Genomic DNA, 21,526 nt, shown 5'->3' with positions numbered 1-21,526 from the left:
GCGGAATTCATTTACCTCGGCAGTTTGATTTCAGAAAAGGCTACCTATCTCGACTTTGAAATTCAGCACAGGATTAGCAGCGCTTCAAGAGCATTCTGGAAATTAAAAGACAGTGTTTTCAATCATAACTTAAGTACAAAATCGAAACTTGCAGTTTACCGAGCAATAATAATCCGCACCATGTTATATGAGAGCGAAACCTGGTGCCGTACCGCCGGCACACAAACACATTAAATAAGTTGAACCAGAGACATTTTAGAGAACTGTTAAGAGTCAAATGGTACCACCATGTCTCAAACGTATCGGTCCTTGAAAAAGCTAGCTGCGAGAGCGCTGAAGTCATGATTACTAAATCCAGCTTAAGATGGGCTGGTCATGTATGCAGGATGCAAGTAAACTGTCTACAGAAATCTCTCCTTTACGGTGAGCTTGCAGACGGTTAGAGGAAACCGGATGGACAACTCAAAAGGTACAAGAATATTTTCCCCGAAAATTTAAAAGGGATAAGCGTGTAGAATCAGTGGGAGGAAGCAGCGCACAATAGAACCCAATGGAGAAGAATTGTAAACTCAGTAAACAACGACAACGAGAAAGTAAAGAGGCAACAAAGTAATGCGATTTTTGAATGTCCAGAGTGCGGAAGAGAGATAACATCACGTATCGGGTTTTTCAGTCACAGCTGTCACAGAAAAGCTCATGAAAGAAAACGCCTTGCGTAACCATCTTCTGATGCATGTCCATTACTCGTCAGCGAGTAATGGCAGTTAGTAAGTAATATACAATTGATGTATCGATAGTTTTCTACCGATGTTTAACCTCGACTTTTTTGGAGCACTTCTAAGTTCTCCGTCCACTTCGAGGGAAGTTCGAAACTATATCTATAGCCCCCTTCCACACATGGAGGGATGACCTAGCTACAGGACTGACCGATTTGATATGGCAAAAGGCAAATCCGCGGCTAAAAACTTTGTATTTTCTGTTCACCGCAAATTTTCCCACGTATAATTTTTTAACCTCTGATATTACCATGGTTACGGCACTAAAAGGGACGCAAATACAGAACAAATTCGGTGTCAATTTGTTTTTCAATTTTCAAACTTGAATAACTCGGTTATTTTGGACTTATTTGAAAAACGGTAAGAGAAAACATGCATCACACAAACAGATATTTAAGACTCCCCTGTATATAAATATTATTTATTGAACTAGTTCTAGTATCTATTTTAGTATTGAAAATTTATAAAAAACTAAATTAATGAGCAAAATACACAACATGATTTAATATTTACCTAAAATTTATTTATTGCCACCATCAGAATAAAATTCAAATAATAATCTTTTAAGACTATCGTAAGGCGTTCGACTGTGTTAATCATCAGAAGATGATCAAAATTCTAAGAACAACCGGAGTTGACGAACAAGACCTATGTAACAGATTATTTCCTTTATATTATTATTTATATTATTAACAGATTATTTCCTATGTCCTTTACGTTCAAGTCGATGTTTTCGGTTATTAGTTTCGGGAGAGGGTCTTTTAGCAGGAAGTAATAAAACAAACATCTTTCAAACGTGACTATTTTTAAATTCCCAAACTTATAGAAGGGCAAAGCAAATAAACTGCAGAACTTAGAAGTAAACAGAAAATTGTAAAGATAGACCGTAGATAAAAACGCTGGGACATTGTAAAACCAATAACCACCCTTGATAACATGTAACTATCGCCGGATGTTTGTAAAGGATCTGGGAACTTTAGGAAAGCACGTATCTAGACATAAACGAGAATTAAATACGTAAAATGGTCATAGTACTGCCATCTAACAACGGGAGGTCGAACCAATTTGGTTTGAAGGGCGGTGTCAAGCTGACCAATCAAGCAAAGAACAGTACCTTTAGGGATGATCCTATTGGCGAAGTACCGAATGCACCACCCTTCAACCCTGTAATGTTGGAACCTCGGGCTGTTTTTAGGGCAGAAAAGTTAGTTCGGTTTAAGTTTCTAAAAGAGACGGTTCTCTCTCGGGTTCATGAAATTCGGTAAGGTTCACGATGTGACCCTCTGTAGTTTTTAAGTCTGGTGTCTACTAATAGTTTTTTTATTTTCTTTTGTCAAATGTTTTAATTTTCTTCTCTAAAATTATTTTAATGTGTTGTAGTATGATTTAGTAATGAAGGTTCAATTGATTATGTAATTATCAGATTTTTCAACAAAGCAGACACCAGACAATTTTTCTTGTATCTTTCCATCTATTTTCCATTTTTAGTAATAAGTAATTTCGATCATATATATATTTTTTTTTATTTGTTCTTTATTTTCTTTTTAATATTAAATTTAAATGTTTAATAAAAACTCGGCCGTTTTATTTCGATAGTAAAAACAAGAGTGTTTTAAAAGTATAAAAATAAGATCCTTATGAACGGGCAGAATATCTCCAGAGCAGTTCCGAAAAGTCTCGAGAAATGAGCTACATATTTACAGACAGAGGTCGGACCGTAATTAAGGTAAGTTATAATAGATTTGAGAGACTAACAGGCACTAAGACAAAGCATTAAACATACGCTCCAAAGAGTCGGTGTACTTTTTATCCAAGTTTGCCTTCCGTTCAACTTAATTGTTTTTTCATAATTATAAAATAGTCACGCTACCCATAGATAAGTGATTAATCCGAAAAGATTTGTCACACCTACGTTTCATATCAGAACTTTATTGGCATCAAACGGCGGTAGTTGAGATTTGAGATGAATCAGTCAACATCGGAAGATATACAAATCAGACGGGGTGTTCGGCAGGGTTGCGTCTTGTCTCCGCTCCTGTTTAACCTGTACTCGGAGACTATATTTAGAGAAGCACTGGATCGAATCCAGGGCGGAATCAAGTTTAATGGAATCCCAATAAACAATATCAGATATGCCGATGATACGGTTATATTAGCCAACGATATACAAGAACTGCAAAGCATTATAGATTCCGTAGTCCACTATAGTGAGATGTTTGGACTGCATCTCAATGTCTCCAAGACCAAACTATTGGTCTTTTCTAAGACTCCAATAAATGCACACCTGTGTGTCAAGGGACAAACAATCGAACAAGTGACCCCAATAAAGTATTTAGGAGCTAACATCAATAGTCACTGCGACCCGAAAAGAGAAATATTTTCAAGAATTGAGCAAGCGAGAAAAATCTTCGTGAGAATGAAATCATTTTTTACAAGAAGAGACCTCAGTGCGGATCTCAGAACTCGAATGGCCAGATGCTACGTTTTTTCTGTGTTGCTCTATGGATGTGAGAGCTGAACACTGGATTCACAGACCGAGAAGAGAATAGAAGCCTTCGAAATGTATATATACAGACGGATGCTGCGAATCTCATGGATACAAAAGATCATCAACAATGAAGTACTCCAGCGCATGCAGAAACAAAAAGAGATACTGAACACCATCAAGGAAAGAAAAATGCAATACCTGGGTCATGTGATGAGAGGTGGTAGATACGAAATACTGCGCCTGATAATAGAGGGCAAAGTGCAACGGAAAAGATCAGTAGGAAGACGCCAGAACTCATGGCTAAAGGATTTGAGGAGATGGTTTGAACGCTCGTCTGCGGAAATCTTCCGGGCTGCAGTTTCCAGAGCCACAATTGCCATTTGGATTGCCAACCTTCGGCAGGAGAGGGCGTGATAAGAAGAATAATCTTTTTTAATAAATAATATATGTGTTTATTTACATAAGTCATTTATGTAGGTACAATAATAAAATTACATCAAAAAATTTAAAGTACCTTCTTATCTGCTTATTCTGTACAAGATATTAATTTATTCATTTGAGGGCAATAATTAATGTTTATAGTATGGACCAATCTTTGTTTAGCCCAAATAAGGGATGTAAAATTAAATAAGAATGAAGTAGTTAAGTTGTAGATAATTTTAAATAGGTTACTTGAATGGTGATTAAAAAAAGGGAGAGCGTTCTATACCGGGTGAGTCTCAATAGTGGCTCACCCCTATAACTTTTTTATTTTTTTAGTTAAAAAAACGAGATTTGGTATGTTAGTCTATGACATAAATTAGGATTGATTGACGTATTCAATTGTTTTCGGTCACTTCCGGTTTCACCGGAAATGACTACAACTTTTGATTTTTAAATGACACCCTCGGTATTTTTTTACTTTATTCGATAGAAAATGTCACTCTGAATAGAATGACATATCATATGTCACCTTTTGACATTTTCGCATATGGTTTATTTGAAATTATAACTTGCGGTTCGTAACGAAAATTTGACTCGAAATACCATGTGTGTGATACCAAATTAGCCGTAAAAAATGCTTTTTCCAAATATGCTAATAAGCCACCCTCGTTCCATTTGAAAAAATTGAGATATGATTAAAAATACGATTTGACCATTTTCTAACTGGCAAGGACAAGCCACTAAAAACTTTAGACGATCAAATCTATTTTTCCAAGGCTCCTTGATGAAGAATTAGTGTTTTTAACATAGCCATGGCACTCTAGATTGCATTTTAAAATACAATTTTTTATTCAGCGAGAATGTCAAAAGTTGACATATGATATGTCATTCTATTCAGAATGTCATTTTCTATCGAATAAAGTAAAAAAATACCGAGGGTGGCGTTTAAAAATCAAAAGTTGTAGTCATTTCCGGTGAAACAGGAAGTGACCAAAAACAATTGAATACACCAATCAATCCTAATTTATGTCGCATACTAACATACCAAATCTCGTTTTTTATCTGAAAAAATAAAAAAGTTATAGGAGGGAGCCACTTTTGAGACGCACCCGGTATAATTATCAATTTTATTAATATATACTATTATAAAAATGTGTATATTCGAAATAAAATTATTTCGTCTCTTTATTTCCTTAAAAGCAAATATTATACCGGGTGCGTCTCAAAAGTGGCTCACCTCTATAACTTTTTTATTTTTTCAGATAAAAAAAAAACGAGATTTCGTATGTAAGTATGTGACATAAAATAGGATTGATTGATTCAATTGTTTTGGTCACTTTCTGTTTCACCGAAAATGACCACAACTTTTGATTTTTAAATGGCACCCTTGGTATATTTCTACTTTATTCGATAGAAAATGACACTCTGAATATAATGACATTTCATATGTCAACTTTTGACATGTTCGCATTTGGTTTATTTGAAATTGTAACATGCGGTTCATAACGACAACTTGACTCGAAATACCAAGTATGTGGTAACAAATTGTTCGTAAAAAAATTATTTTTCCAAAAATGAGCCGCCCTCCTTCCGTTTGAAAAAAAAAATGAGATGCGTTTAAAAATACGATTTGGGCATCTTTTATCCGACCAGGACAAAACACGAAAAACATTTGAGAATCAAAACTATTTTTCCAAGGCTGCTTGATTAAAAATTAGTGTTTTTAGCACAACCATGGCACTCTAGATTGAAATTTAAAATACGATTTTTTTTAAAGCGAAAATGTCAAAAGGTGACATATGATAAATATGTTATTCTATTCAGAGTATCATTTTCTATCGAATAAAGTAAAAAAATACCGAGGGTGCCAATTAAAAATCAAAAGTTGTAGCCATTTCCGGTGAAACAGGAATTTAACCGGACACACATTTTTTTTTTGAAAAATCATTTATTTAAAACATCATTTTTTACAAAATTTAACAGTCTACTTATAATATGTACAGGGTGTCCCATTTTGGTTGAAATCATATGGTATCTCAGTTATTCGTGAAGATAGAAGGGTGCGGTTTGCACATACCTGTGCCACCTTTTTGTCAAACGGATGATGCCGTAAACAAAATTTTCATTGCCCTCTTCGTTTCTGAGCTACAGGGTCTTTTTGAAAATTTTGCAATTTGGGACACCCCCCGTATCTCTGTTATTGTTAAAGATATTGAGACGGTGATAACTGTTTATTGTAGAACTTTTTACGTAGAATACAGTGGTGTAGTGTGTTATTCAACGAAAATAATATTTTTAAAAATATGAACTTAAGTTATGTTTTATTAAATGGAACACCCTGTATATTTATGAATTATATGATCTGGCTTGTTATAGGCTTCTCAAAAATATATAACACTCTATATTTGTTAAAATAAATATAGAGTGATATATATATATATATATATATATATATATATATATATATATATATATATATATATATATATATATATATATATATATATATATATATATATATATATATATATATATATAAATATATAAAGGGTTATATATATATATTTGAGAAGCTCATATCAAAGCGGATCATATGATTTATAAATATACAGGGTGTTCCATTTGAAAAAACATAACTTTAGTTCATATTTTCAAAAATATTTTTTTCGTAGAAAAACAGACTACGCCACTGTATTCTACGTAAAAAGTTCTACAAGAATCAGTTTTCACCTTTTCGATATCATACATAATAACGGAGATACGGGGGCGGTCCCAAATTGCAAAATTTTTGAAAAGACAGAAATGAAAAGGGTTATAAAAATTTTGTTGACAGCATCTTCCATTTGACAAAAAAGTGGCACAGGTTTGTAAAAACCGCACTTTTCTATCTTCACGAATAACGGAGATACCGTATGATTTCAACCAAAATGGGACACCCTGTACTTATATGTATAAAGATGATTCAAAGTAAATGTGAGCTCCTAAACAATGCATTTTAAGCATTGGTAACAGAGCTTCAACGATTATAATTAACAAATAATAACACTAATTTTGACGTTCTGAATGCTTACATTGAAATTGAAGCAACTTCTACGCTAATTGAAACCACTAATTGCGAGGTTCTGAATGAAGCTTTACTACAGTTAATTATTAAAGTTATAACAGTTTACACTCTTGAACACTTTTCAAATGTATTTTGCCACTAAAATTGTTAATACATTATTTAATCATAAGAAGATTAAATTTATTAACAATTATTTATTAAAAATCATTTAGTAATCTCTGATCAGAAAGCTACCATTATTAAATAAGAATCTAAATTAAATAAAAACAAAAGTTTGATTTTGTGTAGATTTATTGTGTCTGTATGATATTAATTATTAAGAATAGGTAAATTAAAACTAATTTTCATAAGTTATAGCTAAGCATATCTTGTAGTTCTTGCTTCTTGTAGATAAGGATGTAAATGTTGGTAGGAATGCGCCAGTCCGCAATTATAGAAACTGAGCATATCAGTGTAAGCTAGATTGTGTGTTTCTAACTTTGTAGTTAAGTGCTCTGGCTTCGAAGTTGATTTTAAAGAACTTTCTTGATGGGTGTTACCGTAAGCCATATTGAATAATGCATCTGGATCACATACGAACTTGTAGACGTATCTTTCTCCTAACAAAAATAATTATTTAGTTGCAAAAATGAAGCTAGGTTGTAGTAGGATATCTCCTGCAATTTTCTGGAAGTAAACGGACAGAGCACGGAGACAATCTTACATCTCTAGATAATGGATGACATAACCAAACATTAATAATAAACGATAGTTAGTCATTATTGGTGTTATTGTTGTGATATAATCAAGTAAAATATTGTACTTTTTAGTTGTGTAATCAATTAGTAAAATAATTAATTACTTATTAGTTAATTAATACAGTGTTTTTTTACATTGAGAACCCATGGAACCCATGACAATTTTTAAATAAATTTGCGCAACAAAAGTGCTTTGAGAAGTTTATCTCCGTGAATTATAAATTTATTGATTTTTACATAAAACCTATATCAAAAATTATGAATTCAGTTTAGTGATAATAGTTCCAGAATTCCAGAAGATTGCATTCATTTTTATTGTAGAAATGTAATTTAAATTATTAGTCCAAGAAAAAATGCCATTAAATATGAAGTTTTGGTAAATACTTGAATTTTTGATATAAGTTACTTTGAAAGATCTAAAGATGAATTATGAAAGATTTTTTAAATTCACACCCGAGAAGAAGTGAAGAAAATAAATAAAATTAATTTTTCGAAATTTCGGAGAAACGGTAACAACTAGAAAAAAAATGTTCAAATAAGTTGTGGTGCGTTAAATTTTACATAGAAATGATATCTACTTTTTTGCTCAGATCAAAATTAACCGAGATAGGGTGGCTAGAAGCTAGAGAATGATAGTAGAAATTTAAAAAAAATATATAACTAGGTGAAACTTTCATACATTTAACGTTTTTATTCAATTTGTTTGAAAAATTATAAATTTCAATTAAGATTTTTTTTAATTTATCAATTTTTGAATCTTTCAAAATAACATATCAAAAATTCAAGTTTTTTCCAAAACTTCGTATTCGAAGGCCTATTTTCTTGGACTACATACTCTTTATTTATTGTAAATTTTGTAAGAAAAACTTGTGAATATTTTTTTTAGACTTTATATACCTAATAACTATTTCAATATGATGTTTGGTTAAATAAGCATAATTTTTGTTTGCAACTACGTCAAAAAATTACTCGGTCGAGTGAGAAAAGGTACAATTTCCACAGATAACATCCAAAAATGTCATCAGAAATTTCCATCTACTTTTGGACTGAAATGACATCTGTTGAAACAACTGTTACTGTCGTATAATATATGCACAGATTAATGTATCTATTTAAGCAGTAATCCTTTGTAAAACCAAGATAACCAGCTAGGAAAACTACGGCAATATGTAATCGGTCCCTGAAAAATAACAGTAGAGAAAGGAACAATTTGATAAAATAGTTTTGATAAAGGTTTGCTCAGCAGGTAAAATACCATACCCCCATAACGTCGTATACTAAAGCTTCTTACCCAAAGCAGGAACAGGGATAGGAGTATTTGGGAGTAGTAAAAACTAGATATTCCGAACCAATGGGTATCTACCCCAGCATCCTTCAGGCAAAAATCTACGCTATCGAAAGATGGGCATAACTTATTAGGTCGGTCAAGTTTGTTCCCCGTACTAGAGGAAATTCAAAAAGAGATATACCACTATTTTGCACACATTTTGCACAATTTTGCACACCATAAATGATATTTTGCACACTTACCTAAGAGAAACTAGAGCCGTTTTTTGTCCCCCCATTTGTTATGAAATTGATTTATTTCTATGTACATCGATTCGGCTAATTTTGCACAATTTTGCACACCTATTTTTAAATTTTGCACACCCTCCTGACGAAAGTTATAAGGGGTTGAAAATTTCCCCCCCCCCATCTGTGATTAAATTGAATTTTGTTCATATCAAACGAATCGGCTAATTTTGCACAATTTTGCACACCTGTTTTTGAATTTTGCACATTCTCCTGACTAAAGTTATGCGGGTTTGAAAATTTGCAATTTCCCCCCCATCTGCTACGAAATTGAATTTCGTTTATATCAAACTAATCGGCTAATTTTGCACAACTATTTTAGAATCTTGCACACCTTCCTGACGAAAGTTATGAGGGTTTGAAAATTTGCAATTCCCCCTCCCCCCATCTGCTATGAAAGTGTGCAAAATATAATTTATGATGTGCAAAATTGTGCAAAATGTGTGCAAAATAGTGGTATATTTATTTTTGAATTTCCTCTAATACGGGGGGCAAACTTGACCGACCTTAACTTATCTTAGATAGGAACTATCGGAAACAAGAAATAACCATCTTATCCGATAGTCAAGCAGCACTAAAAGCGATCAACTCAGTAACCATCAATTCGAAGTTGGCCAAAGAATGCCAAGAGAATCTGAACAAATTAGGAGAACAAAATAAAGTCCACCTACTCTGGGTGCCTATGGGATAGAAGGCAATGAAAAAGCAAATAATCTAGCTAGAAAAGGAGCGAACACTCCACTAACTGGACCAGAACCCTTCTCCTTCTCAACTTCAAACCAAGTTATAACAGAACGCAAGAATGACTCTATCGCGATCGGTAACCTGGAATGGGTCTAAGATTTACGACCGAAAATAGTCAAAGATGCTTGATTTAAGTAAGAACAATTTGCGGACCGGAAAACAACAGTGACAATTTCATTTTCATTCACATTCAAAAATAGATTAGTAGATTGTATTTTCTACAACTTTTTAGATGGCGTCTATCGAAATCGTATTTTCTTTCATTGGAAATGCTTTGATATAAAAATCTGTAATAAAGGTTGTACCTGCGACTTTTTGCATTATGCCTTTTTCGTAGTAGTATCTTAACGAACGACTCAGCTTATCATAGTTCATTGCAGGCCTATTCTTTTGAGCACCCCATCTCCTTGCTACCTACAAATATATTTTAAAATAATTCATCTTTATTTATATTTAAGAATTTACTTTTAATATAAGGAATAGTAAAAATGAGATAATATCTAATTAAAATAATGCAATACTGCAATATTGAAATAGTAAAATTTATTAACTAGATTGCCTTGAACAAGAAGTAAGAAGGCTAACAGATAAATAATAAGATGTTGGAGAGAGTTTAGAGAAATAGTAATGTTTCGGTAAAGAAAATTAAATGAAAAAATGAATAAAATAAAAAAGGATAATAATGACAAAATCGCCAGAAATTTTAGTTTTTACCAGTTTTTAATAACAAATTTGAAAAGTTTTGTAATTAAAATAAATTGCAAATGTTATGTTATAGTACACCCACCCACCGGCATGAAAAACGGGCAACTTAAAATTTTGATGTGTTATAAAGTTTTATACAGGGTGTTTCAAAACAAATGCGAAAAACTTCAGGGGGTGATTCCTTGTTCAAAATAAAGGGTAGTTTGCTTCATAAACGTTGGGTCAAAAGTCAACCATTAGGGAGATATTGCGGTACAAAGATGGCGGAAAAATAATGTTTTTATTTTTTATATTGAAAACGAAAAGAGATAGACTAATAAAATTTTATGGAAGTATTACTGTTATGAAAACACACTTTCTGGTAATTTTTTCACTTTTTTAAAATGAGTGGAAGGGGTTGAAATAAACTACCCCTATCATTCTTGTTAACGAAATTTAAAGAAAAATCTTATCAAACACATGCAAAAAAATTAATTTGGATAGTTTAGTTTGTTTAGAAACTTTTTTATCTCTTGTATTTTTTTGATAAAACTCACCGATTTGAAATTAAAAAATAAAATGTAAAGCATTACATGTCAGGACAAATAACATTTTCTTATAAAGAATCTAGTGGGCTGCTGTAATTTTTTTAGGAAAAAATCTAGTCGGCCGCTGTTACTTTTTAAGATGTTCCTAATATTATTTTATTTGACATTACTCTACTGCAATACGTTATTATCTAGATGATTATTATTATCGTTATTATCACTAGATTCTTAATCTAAAAATGTTTTTTGTCCTGAGATGTAATGCTTTACATTTTATTTTTTAATTTCCAATCGGTGAGTTTTATCAAAAAAACACAAGAGGTAAAAAAGTTTCTAAACAAACTAAACTATCCAAATTAAAGCATTTGCCTGTGTTTGATAAGATTTTTCTTTAAATTTCGTTAACAAGAATGATAGAGGTAGTTTATTTCAACCCCTTCCACTCATTTTAAAAAAGTAAAAAAAATACCTGCAAGTTTGTTTTCATAACAGTAATGCTTCCATAAAATTTCATTAGTCTATCTATTTTCGTTTTCAAGATAAAAAATAAAAACATTATTTTTCCGCCATCTTTGTACCGCGATATCTCCCTAATGGTTGACTTTTGACCCAACGTTTATAAAGCAAACTACCCTTTATTTTGAACAAGGAATCACCCTCTAAAGTTTTTCGCATTTGTTTTGAAACACCCTGTATATTGTGTTCTAGTGGGATGATTTTGATCATTCTTTAAGCAATATGTAGCTAAATTATTTAACTTTTTTAGTATCTGTTTTTAAATTAAAAATTAAAGTTTCCGCCAATTATACGAGGGAACACAAAATGTTGTTATTGTGGTGAAAGTTTGGAACACCATGTGGAATATGTTAACAAAGCAAGGAATTTGAAAATCATTTTATTATACAGGGTGTCCCAGAAATAAGCGCAAATATTTTAAGGGGTGGTAGATCTCGATAAAAGAAACATATTTTCTCTTTATCGTTTTTCAAATAAGTCCAAAATAACGGAGTTATTTTACTTTGAAAATTTGCAAAAAAAAAAGATTTTTTGCTAAAATTTTGAGAACCACTGGATCTTTTCTGGTTTTTCTTTCTTGTAAATTTAATCTAATACCTATGTTTTCATATTATCATGAAATTATGTTTTTTAACTAAAAACTAAAAAAATTTCCAAAAAAATTTCAAAAAATTTCGAATTTTCAAATTTTTTTTTCGCGAAAAAAACCTCATAGGCGTGTTTCTAGGGTTGAACTCTACTACCAGTTAAAATATTTGCACTTATTTCTGGGACACCCTGTATAGGTGTATCTTTTCTCGTTAGTTTACTTTTTGGTTCATCTCAATAGCTTTATTTTTATTGGAGGTATTCGCTTTTGAATAAGACAGTGACGATTTACAGCAATTTCAGCAGTAAAAGTATGTTTTTGCTTTTGGGTCCTCACCAACATACTTATAAAATAGTGTTTATTGTTTTTGTAATGTCGCTGTGATTGAAAAGTCATATTATTATTGTTTGTTGACGTTTACTCTAGTAAATATGGTTTTAAGTGCTATCGGCTATTGCTGCTTTAATTATCATGGTAGTAAATCAAGTTTTGAACTTAAAACCATCTCTGGTAGAGTAACTGCCCAACAAATAATAATAATATGATTTTTCAAGACAGGCATTTAGTGGAGTGCTTTAAGCCCTTATGGGTTACAAACCTCGGAATTCATTTACTGTGAACGAATTTTTATAAAACTTTCTGCTTTGTATTGTTAATAAGATATATTACAAAGTTTACCCATTTAAATTCGTTGCTTTCACTTTAGTATTTAAATAAACACACATATACAAATGCATACATATACAAGACGGCTCCGTGTTCCGAAACTTCTGTATCAGAATTCCTATTTGAGATTTTCACTTCAAACTTTTTACAAAATATGTGTTTAATGGTAGCTTACATTCCATTTTTTTATAGATGTACAGGGTGATTCAAATATATTTTAAGTTTTAATTTTTCAAATGAAATGCTTTAAACTTGTTTAGTTCAGTTAATTTACTATAAAATCCCGGTTTCAAAAATACTTTAATACCATAGAGTATTTCTGAGTGGTTTTTGAATGACCACGTCCAAGAGGACGTCAAACTAGACGCCCAGGAACCTTCGTATGAGAAATTCTAATCGAGACGATCGACTTGTTGTAAGTTTATCGCTAAGAAACCGCCGCTTGCCAGCTTTTCAAATTTATAATGAATTGCACCTAAGGAACGTACATATTAACTAACGGACTACAGGGTGAGTTTCCTACGATGTTCTCTATGGGTATCTCGGAAACTACTGGAGATAGAGAGTCGGTTAAATGGGGAAAGAAGTGCAGTTTTGTGGGGTCATAAATATGCGCCTTTCAGATTTTTGAAAAAGTTCATGGCTTACTAGATTATTTAGAAAAAAACAAATTTCGGCTATTTTAAAAATTGTCCCTAATTCCATTATAAGCTATTTTAGACAAAAAGTTTTCAGATAAAAGTTGTAGATAATCACATCCTTAATGAGATTGTGTCCTCCGTTTTTTCTAAAGCCTGTCATATTTGACATTTGACACAAACATATGTTTTTTTTAAATGGAAACCATAGTTGGCCATGACTTTATAAAAGTGCCATTTTTTAAGCTTTTCCTTAATGATATAAGTGTCCTATATTTTTTCTAAAAAATTATCGAGTTATAGACATTTTACACAAACATATGTTAAGCTTCATTTTTAAATAATTTCATTTAGTTAGCCAATGAAACAATCGTCTCTTATAAATGTGTAGCTGCCACATGCAAACTTTGTAAATTAAAATAAACAAAATTGTAAATATGAATTTTTCAAATGAAGAAAAGCGTGTAAGATTATTGGTTCAACTTTTCTTGACCATACATTTTCGAGGACACGTTGACCGGTGAATGTTATGTTTTTTAGAGAACGATTTTCAAGACTTGTTAGAAAAGTTAAATTTAGTTATAGCCAATTCTTTTCTTTCTTGACTAATTTCACTTAGATTGCATGGCATTCTTATTCTTTTGTGATTTATAACTTATAAAAAGTCAGAATATATTACTAAACGGTTCTTTAGAATTTACATTACACAAACTAAAACTTAAAAAAATAATATCGCTGCAGTCACTGCATACACTTTAAGTTATTTTAGAAAATGTTCAAAATATTCGCCAATGTTTTGAGTTACATCTTTTTAAAACTGAATTATTACCTACTCTCACAAAAGGACCGGTTGACTTAATTAAACTTCTCTCGTACCGCCACAACCCATACCGCATAAAAAAAATCTAAAATGGATAGGTCAGGTAATCGAGGAGGCCCATGCAATTAGTCCATCTCTTCCTATCCCTGAGTTTATATTATTATGATATCAATAATTTTTAACATTTCTTTCATTATGCGGGGGGGGGGGCATAATGAAAGTCATTTTGGAAACACTCTATTGATGCGCGAGTATCTACACGCTTTACTTCATTTGAGAAATTCATATTTACAATTTTTGTTTATTTTAATTTACAAAGTTTGAATGTGACAGCTTCACATTTCTGAGAGTAACGGCGATTGAACTTGTTTTGATGGCTAACTAAGTGAAATTGTTTAAAAATGATAAGAATCGGCTATAACTCAGTAATTTTTCGAAGAAAACATATTATAGCTTATATCGCTAAAAAGCTTAAAAAATGCCGCTTTTTATGAAGTCATGGCCAACTATGGTTTCCATTAAAAAAATAACATATGTTTGTGTGATATGTCAAAGGCTTTGGAAAAAAACAGAGGACACGATCTCATTAAGGATGTGATTATCTACAACTTTTATCTGAAAACTTTTTGTCTAAAATAGCTTATAATGGAATTAGGGACAATTTTTAAAATAGCCGAAATTTGTTTTTTTCAAAATATCTAGTAAGCCGTGAACTTTTTCATAAATCTGAAAGGCGCATATTTATGACCCCACAAAACTGCAATTCTTTCCCCATTTAACCGACTCTCTATCTCCCGTAGTTTCCTAGATACCCATAGAGAACATCGTAGGAAACTCACCCTGTATAAGAAGAAGACTAAATGAAGCAAATCTTATGTCAAGAAGGCCTGCTTCGGGACCAGAACTTACTAGATCTGTTGACTAGGAGCAAAAGCAAAAGCATGGTCTTAATGTAAAAATTACGAAAAAATGTTAGTACCTATCTTCTTCAAAAGCGAATATCTCCAATAAAAATAAAGCTAACGAGGTGAACCAAAAAATAAACTGTCGAGAAAGGACGTATCTAGGTGATAATTTTTTTTGAAATTTCTTGCTGTTTTAACATATTCCACAGGGTGTTTCAAATTTTACCACCAAAATATCAACATTTTGTTTTCCCTCGTATAATTAACAGATGGAGAATTTAATTTTTAATTTAGAAAGAGATAATAAAAAGTCAAATAATTTGGCTACATACTGCTTAAAAAATCATCAAAATCGGCCCACAAAATATATGCCCATTTTTTGTGCTTGTAGAGGTAAATGTATTTCAAAAACTATACATATACCTTTCTAATGAAACTCGACTTTATTTTTTACTAGAATCCGAAAATCAATTAATATATAGGGTGTTCCATTACAAAAAACACAACTTTGATGTGTAACTTTTTTTGGGGACACCCTGTAGAACTCTATAAACTTTTAGAAAATGCTTTAAGTTGACATACATAAGTTCACAAAATTTCACTTCAATACAAACTTTTGTTCTCCTTGCAAAAACAGCGTCGTATATGACGCGTCACCCTGTATAATTCGATTTCAATCAAAATTTCTATGATTAGAATATAAGATATACAGAATAGGTGTAGCTTATACATTAAATTCGGTTATTTCACCAAATTTTACTTAGAAGAAAAAATTAAAAAAATTAAAAATTAAGAAGGAAATAATTAAGAATTTACTACAATTACTAAAATAAAAAATTAAAAGCAAGGAAAAAAAATGGGTAAACATTTTAGTATTTTATCTATAAAACACAATACAGAAGGTTTCACATTAATACATTTACAGTAATTGAATTCCGAGGTAAAAATCTCTGGGCACTCTACTAATTACATAAATCATATAAAATAAACACTATTTTATAGGTCTGTTGACTAGGACCAAAAGCAAATGTACGGTTTTAACGTAAAAATTAGGAAAAATTGTTAGTCTTCTTCAAAAGCGAATATCTCCAAAAAAATAAAGCTGTTGAGATGAAAAAAACAAACTATCGAGAAAACATGTACCTAGACGATAAAATTATTTTTGATAACTTCTTTCCTTTGTTAATATATTCTACAGGGTGTTTCAAACTTTCACCAATATATCAACAATTTCTTTTAAGTTAGTTTTAATTTTTAAGTTAGAAAGAGATACTAAAAAGTCAAATAATTTGGCTACAAAAAAAATTCACACTTATATTATTATTCACACAAAAACACAATATATAAAACTTTAAAGCAGAAAGTAGCCTCGACTGACTAGTGAGAAAGAAAATCTAGGAACTAGTGGCCGACTCCAACCCCACTAGTTCCTAGATTTTCTAAAACTTTAAATATATCAAAATTTTCAGGTGTCCGTTTTTCGTGCCGTTGAGTGTATAATGGAAACCTTGCATCTACCTACAAAATTAACGTAACAAAAGTCTTATATTTTCGTTAATCTGTTTACCTCAGTCAGTATTACTTACTTCTTCCGGTTCGATTAGTTTAAACTCCATTCCTCTTCCGGTCCAAGCTATGCATCCGGCACTTGCATCGGGTGCATCCAAAAGAGCAACTAAGAATTGCCACAATTGGAGAGATCCTCTCCTACCAGAGGGAGGATTATGGAAGCCAGTCGTCGGCCTGGGAGATGAATTAGAAGATGGCGATAGATTTTTGCTTCTATAGAATTCGGACGATTTACCATTCGGACATTTTTCGGAAGGACCTAAAATTTGAGTTTCTAAAAACTTCTAGAAATATTTCAAGCCAAACAAAATACTTTGTAATTGAGGCTACCAGCGCAAAAAGGGCCTAACCCGAAAAAGCTTGTTTTGAGAAAACTTGGAATAAAGTTTAATGACAATATTGCTACTAGTTTAATTTTCGAATGATATTTTGATATTTTGCTGCAAATATTTGCCTATAGACCTAATAAACTAAAATTTAGACATATGTTATATGTACAATGAATATGTATAATAAATGATGATAAGTAAAAAAATGTGTGTGCACTATGTGAGCATATTTGAAGTGAAGCTTCTCACTTCCCTCCCTCTGTCTATGCTCTGTCCGTCTGAAGGCTCCATTCCAGGGTACTCCTATCCACGTGCCCAGTTTGGTTCCAATCGACTCATAATTAAGAAAAATCCTGATGATTTTGTCCATTTAAAGGCATCGGTTCGAAACGTCGCAGGCGTTATCCTGTAGCCCGCCCCCAATTATGCCGAAATGGACTCACATTTATCTTCAGTAATAAATCCTTGAAACGTGTCATACACGGTAAAGTTGGTGTTGGTCCAATCTATTAACATAAATTAATTTCACTTAAATCGGACGATTTTTTGATTTGATTCATTAATGATGCGGTTTCGTACTGCACGAAACGTCTTCAAATTGTCATGAAAAGATGATTTGCCTAGCTCACATAGGGCCAGAGTTACGACGCTCTAAGATCGTTACCATTTTTGTAACGCTTGGCGACCTTGGTGTGACGCTTCGCGTGACGCTAACTGTGTCATGGCCTTGAATTTTTACTTCTATCGGAATATTAATGAAGCTTTTATTTTTATTTAGATACAAAAATAATTTAATAAAATATAATTTAGCTCAAATTTGCGGATTAGGCCGTTTTTTGCGCTGGTAGCCTCAAATAAGACATCTTAAAAGAGCTTGATGGTAATTTACTTATAACATAGAATTTTTTAATGTATCTCCATGGAGTTTTAGGTCTTGGATAAACAAAAAAGTTGAACAAAACGCATTTTCTCTAGGTTGAGGTAGCAAAATAACTAATTTGCAACAATACACAGAGTATTTGTAGGTGGAAAAATAATACTTTTATATTTTTGCGGTACCTTGTATATTTTACCTAGTAAACGACCATTCCCATACATATCAGCAACCCTGTATACTAATTGTATTAAAGGAATTTATTTGTTTTGTGAATATGATAGATAATGGATATTTTATAGACCAAAAATAATAAAATTAAAAAAATAAATTAAATTGAATCGTTGCAATAAACAGTAAACAGATTAAATTTAGTTGGGACGAACTCTTTTTCAAGATTTGTATATGATAAAAAAAATAGTATGTCAAAAAATAGTTTAAAGTTCCTTACTACAATTATTAGATTGTCTCCATAGTGATTTACTGACTGCGTTACTGTGCCCTCCAATTCTGTCTTTTTCGCACGCACTTCTGAAGGAACCTGAAAATAAAATAGGAAAATTGTATAAAAACATTTTATACCAATTGATTTACGTAATACTTATGTCCGAATCATTATTCTGACTAATTATAATTTCAATTTTTATTATAAATTAATTTTGTAAATAAGATACCCTGTATATTATTTTCCCCCTTGTACAAGACAAGTATGACTTTTCCAAAAAATATTATACTCTATACTTATTTTCATAAATAAATACAAAAATTCGTTATTTAAATTTTTTATTTAATTTAATTAAACCAGATAATTTTGCTCTCAATCGTGTTATTTTAATAAATCCCTCCTGCACTCTCTGAAAATGAACATGTACAGCTTTTAGATAAAACGGGTGTCAATCAGAGTTATTGATATTTTTTATGCACTTGTGTAATAATTCTATACACAATAGCCAATAACCAAAATTTGATGTCGAATAACTTATTTCATCGTATTGCCTATGAGAAAAAATTAAATAATGCATTTTTTACCTTGGTTCTGAAAAGAAGTATAGGGAATATTTTATTTTTTGAAAACTCATAACAAGGCAAGTAAAATAAAAAATAATATACAGGAAACAATAAATAAAATTTATTATATGTTTTTTAAAATAAATTAAAAAAAAACATATAAATTGAGGTCATATTTTAAAAATGACAGCTTCCAGCAACAATATAGTTACGCGTTACGCCACTGAATTTTACTTGAAAAATTCAGCGAGACTCAGTTTTCACCTTTTCGATAAGATAACCGAGATACGAAGGAGGTTGCAACATTTTCAAATTCGCCCTGTATTTCAGGAACTAAGAGGGCTAGGATAAATCTTTGTGTAGCATCTTTAGGTTCACAAAAAAGTAGTACAGTGATGTGAAAACTGCATGTTTGTTAAGTCTATGATCTCTACTCATAAACGAAAAAACCTGTAAAGCACACGAAAATGGGACTCGTTTTGTCATTCTTCCTCCAACTGTAACCAAACCAAACCAGCTTAAAACAGAACTCAAGAACCTGGAAAACTCCATCCGTAATCTGGAATGGGAATCCTCCAACGGTCTAAGACACTAGAAGAAATTTCTCAGGACTTGCTACGACCCAGAAAAATCAAAGATCAAAGATTTTTTTTCGTTTAAGACGAATAATCTTTTTCCCTCTGCTGTAATAATCTTTTTGTTTCTAACAGGACGCATATTTGTATGTTGCACACAGATTATCCATTCGGAATTAGTCGGGTGTGCTGCGATTCGGCGGTATGTAAGTTATACTCGGGAGAGCAATTTCTTGGATAAAGCGAGTACAACATACAGAAACATTATAACATATGTATGTATATGCCAGTTTAATTTTGGCGCTTATAGGAAAAATGTTGTACCTAACACGAAATAGTTAAGTAAACAACTATTCTTTTATGAAACACGCTTGATATTTTATGATATTTTCAGTGTCCTTAAAAAACCTTCAAAATTGTTGTATATAACGTGTCATACCTACTTACGTTTATTTTTTATAAGGTATAAGCAGTTAAAACTGTGGTTTAATTAAATTGTATTTAGAAGGTTATATATTATGCAATGATAATGATTTAAGATATAAATGTAAGATACCTATTAAATAAGTAAGAGATATTAATAAAATTTTCGCCAGTTCTAACATTGTCGATAACACTAGTTCGGTCTACTGAACTAAGTGCGGTAGCTTTAGTAGTGGTAGGTATTAATGCTTTGCTGTTATATTGTAGAGGAAAAAATAATTCAGAATTTGGTTGTTTTCCAGTGGCAATGTCATAAAATTTGAGTTTGTTTTCAGCAGTCATTGTATTGCAAATATTGAATTTTTTTATGGCAGGTGCCTGATGGTGATAAAATTTACCATTAAATCCAACCGGACCAGAACATTTACACAGTCATATCTACATCATAAATACTATCATAATTTTTTGCATTTTGAACCCGGAACTCCATGGTGGTTAAATCCGATGACACTACTTCACAAGCATCATTTGTATCAATCTATCTCTTACTTCTTTTGACACTCTGTTAAAACTTAAATCAAGTATTCTTTGACTGAAGTATTCTTCAAAGCCATTTATAATAAAATTGCATAACTGAGTTAAATTAAAGGCTTTCGTGCGTTCATGGGGGATGTCTTTTAAAAGTCGAAAAATTACCTGAGAAAAATTGTTTGTGTCGGTTCCCCTCAGAATCTGCGTTCTTCTGTAGTACCACAAATTAGGTATCCTATAAGTATACAGATAAAAATCTTGTCCCTAATTCGTGGTACGAAAATTGTTTTTTAGGACGATGTGCAAACGAGTCAAATTTCCTGTGTGCAAAAATAAACTCGCGTAAAATAACAATAAACAGCTTAATAGAGAGATATCGCTAAACCGAATAGCGTGCATGGACGTTAATCAGGCCAGGTGTTATTTCCTTTACGTGAGATGGTATTAACTCTCTTCATTTATAGATATCAGATCGGAAAGAATTCTGATCGCGTCGCGTCCGCTATTTAAACTTAACCTAACTTTGAATTTAAAAAAGAGCTAAAGTGCTTATTTCCAGTGCTTTATTGTTCAACGTCTGCCAGTGGGTTTAGGGCAACAAGCAACAAATTCTCTTAAAAGGGCTAAGTCGTCATCTGCTCTAAACCTAAGACTCTTTATAGGTACTTTAGTATTGGAAGAGTTATTTAATTAAAACTAATCGTAGCTACTTAAATATCAAATTACATAATAAAACTAAAGCAATAATTTAAAAAAATTCAAACATAACCTAAAATAAAAGATCTCGCCGGCCGCCTCCGGTTGTCAAATACCCGCACATGCCCATTTAAGCAATTTTTAAACGGCATCAGAGGTTATTTAGAAAGAGCGCTTGGTGTAATTGATCTGCAAATTACGTCAGGCGGTAACGTTATTAGCGGGTGTTGCGTTAAAAATTGACTCGCGCATATCGTAACCATGATAAGGCACGCGTAAATACTGGATGACGCTATTCGGTTTTCCGATATCTCTCTTATAACTGTGCCGGTCAGGCGCAGTGCACAATTT

Source organism: Sitophilus oryzae, unplaced genomic scaffold, assembly GCF_002938485.1.
Source record: "Sitophilus oryzae breed Bouriz unplaced genomic scaffold, Soryzae_2.0 scaffold_1718_pilon_pilon, whole genome shotgun sequence".
In the NCBI taxonomy this organism is placed as follows: Eukaryota; Metazoa; Arthropoda; class Insecta; order Coleoptera; family Curculionidae; genus Sitophilus; species Sitophilus oryzae.
The sequence above is the reverse complement of the archived record's forward strand: the minus strand, read 5'-3'. Positions refer to the sequence as shown.